The sequence below is a fragment of the Micropterus salmoides genome, unplaced genomic scaffold (genome assembly GCF_014851395.1).
Source record: "Micropterus salmoides isolate LMB-PRFRI ecotype aquatic unplaced genomic scaffold, ASM1485139v1 Ms_hic_scaffold_2, whole genome shotgun sequence".
NCBI lineage: Eukaryota > Metazoa > Chordata > Actinopteri > Centrarchiformes > Centrarchidae > Micropterus > Micropterus salmoides.
Genome location: NW_024041150.1, coordinates 28608860 through 28614859, shown reverse-complemented (window position 1 = coordinate 28614859; position 6000 = coordinate 28608860). Strand labels below are relative to the sequence as shown.

General features: G+C 42.0%; 6 non-coding genes across 6 annotated transcripts; 3 read left to right on the top strand and 3 right to left on the bottom strand.

Annotated features, from left to right (window-relative positions):
- Positions 1–3526: 3526 nt before the first annotated feature.
- trnak-cuu lies at positions 3527–3599 on the top strand. Its single transcript has one exon. It is a non-coding gene; the product is annotated as a tRNA-Lys (tRNA).
- A 256-nt stretch (positions 3600–3855) lies between these two features.
- Positions 3856–3929, bottom strand: trnan-guu. Its single transcript has one exon. It is a non-coding gene; the product is annotated as a tRNA-Asn (tRNA).
- A 249-nt stretch (positions 3930–4178) lies between these two features.
- On the top strand, positions 4179–4250 carry trnak-cuu. Its single transcript has one exon. It is a non-coding gene; the product is annotated as a tRNA-Lys (tRNA).
- Positions 4251–4856: 606 nt separating this feature from the next.
- Positions 4857–4929, bottom strand: trnak-cuu. Its single transcript has one exon. It is a non-coding gene; the product is annotated as a tRNA-Lys (tRNA).
- Positions 4930–5043: 114 nt separating this feature from the next.
- On the top strand, positions 5044–5117 carry trnan-guu. Its single transcript has one exon. It is a non-coding gene; the product is annotated as a tRNA-Asn (tRNA).
- Positions 5118–5553: 436 nt separating this feature from the next.
- On the bottom strand, positions 5554–5626 carry trnan-guu. The gene has a single exon. It is a non-coding gene; the product is annotated as a tRNA-Asn (tRNA).
- Between the last annotated feature and the right edge of the window lie 374 nt (positions 5627–6000).

The window sequence follows — 6000 nt, the reverse complement described above, 5'->3', positions numbered from 1 at the left end:
GGGTCATCTTCTCTGCTATTGGTGGACCAGTCAGACAGGAGAGCTCCTACTCTGCCTGCAGACATCAACGATCTTGCCCCTCACACAGTCAGATGGCTTCCTTCAGTGCGCTGAGGTGTTTAACAACTCTGAAGACAATACTACCAGCAATGTCTTCCTTCTCTTTTCACGTAGACGCTCCGACAGACGGTGCTTTCAGTTTGCTGCATGCATGGACACAGAACTGCGGTATAGGGAGAAGCACACACGGTCAGCTAGCTGCAGCTAAATCTGGAGTGCACTCGTATTCAATTCTGTATGGTAAATTCAGTTTTAACGGAGCAGAGCGAGCTGACAGGCAGAGTTAGAGACTTTTTCTGTCCGTTTCTCTCTTTACAAAGACGCATGTTGCAGTCAGAGTCTTCTCTGAAGAGGGCAATGAAGTGTCATTGTACCCGATGCGAGCACCACATACAACACAATTTATCAAATTACACAACGGATATACAGTATGAAAATAAGATTGATTGGATTATACTCACAGGAAGTATAAAACCTGTTACATGCTAACACAGTAATGTCAGGGAAATTACTTTACTTAGAATTAAGTACTGCAGTTGTACATTTGAAATACCTTCCTAACTTTCTGATAGGAAGCCTTCTTGAGGTGGTATAAAACATTTCTTCTTATATTCTGATTTGAGTTGTGGACAACTATGACCACATGAATTAAAAAAATTAAACATTTCACTGCCCAAGTCAGCTATAACACAAGTCTTGTTCATCAGACTACATGCTGTGGACAGATTTTGTCCCAGGATTTATTATGCATTTCTTCTTCTTCGTTGCATGATTTAGAATATAAGGTGAGAAATGGGTCTGTTCTGAGTTCATCCTGCACTGCAGCAGCTATTAAAGTCCATTTAATCCCAAAAACGCTTTTCTTTTAGGCAGGCTGGAGCAGAAAACAACTCACCTTTCTCAAGTTGTACAGTAATGTCACATGTGTATGAAGGTGGATCAAACCAGCTAATCTTAAATGTCAAAGTAGAGAGGAGCCTAGTAGGCCTATTTTTTCATTCATTACACAATATGAATAAGCTATGCAGACAGTTGTAAAGAAAGAACATCTTTTTCTTCTGTTCTCTACTTGTTATAGTTACACAGTATTAGGGGTGTGGGCTGTAAAAGTATCCACTGTTCTCACATGCTCTAACACAGTAACGATGAAATGTGTGCTGTTCTCACATTCTTCCTCTGTATCTACACATAAACAACAAGGCAGGGAAATATAAAAGGAATTTATTTTATTGTTTGGGTACATTATTGTTCAGTGTACATGCTCACATCTGAAACAAACTTTACGTGCTTGATAACTCTCCCACCACGCAGACATCTACACGTCAATACCGATTTATATTCATAGCGGCAAGTGCTATGTAGCTCCACATAGGGGACCAGGAAGTGACATATAGCACCTTCATGCGGCGTCGGAACCGCGTAGGAAATTCACAGCCGCACCGGCAGAGCTCCAGAATGTGCAACTCGGCCGGCTCACGCGCGGACGCGCTACAAGTGCGAGGGCCCGCCCAACGCTGCTTGCAGCTTTAATAATACTTGTTATTCATGTAGCCTATGTATGTACTGATTATTTAAGAGGGGCCAGTCTGCCTGATGAATTAGGCCTACATACGTCTTTTTTTGGCATATTACGTATCGATTACCAATTGCTGATTCACAGATAATGGTTGAAGGGTCGTCACAAAGTTATCTCTGAATTACAGGTGTGCTCACACATTTAATACAAAATAATACATAGAAATTGTGAGAAATTTCTTTGTAAAGGAAGAGCAGATAACATCTTCATGTACAGCTACATTTTATTTATTTATCGAAAGTTACGTCATGTGCGTTAGATGTTTTTTTACCCAGCAGCTCCTCGACTTGCAGTCCAGCTCTCCCGGATGGAGCAAAAAAACGTGACGGTAACCGAGCATCTCCTATCAGGCTGTGTCGCACAGTTAAACTTTGTTATAACGTTGCTTTGTTTATTCATGAAGGTTAAGTGTATCTATCGGGTAAGTTTTCGGCTCGTAAAATACATTTTTACACGTCTCTATTTAGTTTTTTGAGGCCCAGCAGGCAGCACCAACGCCCATCAAGCTAGGTTTGAGATGTCAGCTCGCTAACGTCCAACACGTCTCACGGTAAGAATCTGATTATTATCAAACTAAATTTGAATGATTGGTTACGATTAAACAGTAACACTAAATGATACGTGTTTGTTGGGTAAAATACTCATGGTAATGGAGTAATTACCGCTAACCTGTAACGTGGAGTTCTGTATGCTAACTTTGACATCTGCGATCTGCGCACATGGGGACGTTAGCTTAAAACTTCACCATTAATTAGCTTGTCTCGACTTTAAGGGCTTAGGTTGTAACTTTAGTTAATACTCAAGAGTTTAACCGCCTACGTTGGTATTTTGTATGCTTAGTTTGTTTGAAACATGCTGTGTAAAGAACTAATTGGGAAATATTGAGAAAATGGAGGCAGAGTCAGTAACAGTAGAAACTAACGCAAGTTCAGGTCGTCTCGTGGTCGATGGCGCACATCGTATTGCGCTGTAGTTGAGGAATAGACGACTTTCTCTTTCTTTTACAACAAAATAGTGTATACTTTTTATCGAAAGTGGGGGGTTTTTGACATGGCGGAAACATTTTCTTAGCGTTATTTAATGGGGCACAATTTTTTGTTATTTGGTACATATGGCAGCAAAGTTGATGATATGTAAATATTTCTAATACTCTCTTTCTACTGTATGCTTATTTAATCAATTACTCAGAGAGCTAAGTTACTAAGTGGGTGTCTGAGGCTAATTAGTTGACAAAAAAACCATTCACAGCGTACGTTTGACTAGTGAAACTCGTGTTTTTAGTGATTCTTCATGCATCACATCACTTCCTCACAAAGTTGTATTGATGAAATTTAATTTTATACATTAATCTCACCAAGCCCAAACATTTAAAATCTAAACAGACCATTCCCAGCCATCAAACCAAAACTTTCGCTATACAGAGAACACAACTCGCACATAATTGGTCACAAAAAAGCCACATAACTGCAATTGTAAAGAAAGAAAGCACTCGCAGGGTCACTCATGCATGTATGTGCTATGTTGCTTCTCAAGGGACAGAACAAAATAGCATAATACATTCAAACATTACATAAAAAAATATAATTCTCATAAATAAATAACCAAAGTACCTTATTTCTGAACAACAATAGTCATGCATGCACATTTTTCTGAGCATTTGCTGAATAGTGATACTCAACTCACACAAGATCACATTTGACCTTACTAAACTGTATTACACCATGACCAAGACTCAATGTATGCATGACAAAAAAGTCTATTGTAGCTTTAAAGTTACAGTTAATTGTTTAATAATGGAAAGGCTGAAATTTATGCAGTCCCCGTCCAAATTTAAGGACCTGCAAAGGGGCCTCCAAGCATTTAGCCCAACCCCCAAAGTTTTCATTGGCAGCCCGGCTAGCTCAGTCGGTAGAGCATGAGACTCTTAATCTCAGGGTCGTGGGTTCGAGCCCCACGTTGGGCGCTATCCTTTTCTAAATACAATTGTTTGTGAATTTCTAAAACAAATGCATCAACAACAATCACATTTTATGATAATTATGATAATATTTCAAAGCTTGTAAGAGCAAAGATTAAAACTGCAGGGACTGAAGGTCTTCTGTTGTGAAAGCATACATGGGTTGTCCATCCTTTTCCCTTCCCCCACTGTCCACACAATGACAGTTTTAGGTGTAGTCAGTCTTCTTTCTGGTTTTGTGTTGAGCGTGAAAGAAAAGCTACGTCCCTGGGTGGGCTCGAACCACCAACCTTTCGGTTAACAGCCGAACGCGCTAACCGATTGCGCCACAGAGACCCTGTGGGCCTTGAACACTCACGACAAGTCTAATCATGTGCTCTCGTGGCGCAACCTCTGGAAATGGCACAAATTCCATGACCATGAGTCAAAGACCAAGTGAAAGAAGTAATACAGTTATACAAAATACAAGACATTGCCTTTGGAATATCCTTTCTTAAGCGAAATCCGTCCGGAGCTACAGAGAACATAGTGGACATGTGGGCCAGATTTACACAATCCCAACCCTACTGCCAATGTTGCACACCAGCCCGGCTAGCTCAGTCGGTAGAGCATGAGACTCTTAATCTCAGGGTCGTGGGTTCGAGCCCACGTTGGGCGCATCCCTTTTAGACTGCAGTTGTCAAGGCACTGTTACACTTCAATCAATTGCATAATTGTTAGATTCCACAATCTAGGGAATTTTAACTAAATCATTTTTCAGTGGAAAAGCTGAATGCAACTAGCTGACTTCTAAAGTGCAATTTATACTGCGTCAAATCGACGGCGTAGGCTACGGGGCTACGCAGAGGCTACGCCGTCGCCTGACTTGCACCTCCTTCAAAATGTAACTGCACATCGAGTCAACGCGGACCGTAAGCTCTGGGTAGCCTCGCAGTGCCTCCGAAGCTGACCAGAACTACCCCGCGCTTTAAAGTAACTTTTACTAGCGGCCAAAACGGCAGCGGTGAGCGAAACCGGAAGTTAGCCTGCTCGGCCGCCAAAAGTCATCACTGTTGTATCGCTGCTGCCGACTAGCATTTGGGGGTGTAATCGCAGAATGACAGACAGACCTACGCACAAGTATAAATGCATGGCTACGTGCGTAGCCTACAGTGTAGGTACACATGTAGACCCTACGCAGGAGTATAAATGGGCCTTTAGCAGGTGCTAGTGCAGGACACTTGGATAAATGTCATGACCAAGGACAGGATAATTAAAATGCGACGCCCAACGTGGGGCTCGAACCCACGACCCTGAGATTAAGAGTCTCATGCTCTACCGACTGAGCTAGCCGGGCTGCGTAGCTCCCCTCCCCCCACACCTCTTTCTGTGATAGTGAGAAGCCTGCGTGGCTCCCCCTGTTTGTGCTCCATCCCCCATGAATCAGAAGTCCAGTGTGGGTGACTACATGGTCTCTGTGGCGCAATCGGTTAGCGCGTTCGGCTGTTAACCGAAAGGTTGGTGGTTCGAGCCCACCCAGGGACGAGAAGCTTTTCCTCCTAGTCCACTGTAGCCTAACATGAGAGTCCTTGTACTTTACTTATGTTGAAACATGCTTTGATTTTTACAAGCAATAAGACGTTGTTTCACTAAATATAAAAGAATGAGTCCCAACCTATGTTGTAAATTCAAATTCAAATAATGCAGTTTGAAATTGCTTTGTGATTGTTCTTAAAAAACATGCCAGTACCTATTATTTTTAGTACTATATTTATTAAGTAGTCCATTGACAGTGATATATTTTAAATTTATGAGCAAAGATTCAAAGTGCAGAGACTGTCGTTGTTCTGACAAAGCTGTTACGAAACCCTCTTCTTTCTGCCTCTTTCCCTCCCCCGTTGTTCCTATTGTTTACCCAGTGGTTGTTTCATGTCTAGTCTGTTTTCGTTCTGGCTTAGTGTTGAGGTTGAAAGAAAAGCTACGTCCCTGGGTGGCTCGAACCACCAACCTTTCGGTTAACAGCCGAACGCGCTAACCGATTGCGCCACAGAGACTGGTGACCCAGCCACACAAAGGTTTGGCTTATAACTTCTAAAGTGAGCAGATAAATAGTGTCTGTTGTATAGATATTTGTCTCTTTGGGCAAACCCACTTGCTACTCTGCTTTGCTACCCCCAATGTTGCCTTGATGGTGTGGTGTAGGGCTTGTCTGTTGATCCCCGGGTCTCTTAAAGCCTTATGCTGGTTTCACACACAGTGCGAATTTTAAACTTGCAGTTTGACCGCTGGATTACTTGCACAAGTCTTGTGCTAATTAACAGTCAAGACAATAAATAAATACTGCTTTCAAAAATGAATCTTTAATGAACGTTTCTGCTGCAGCAACAGAAAGTTCCACTGAAATCATGTCCTGATAAGCAGCTGATCT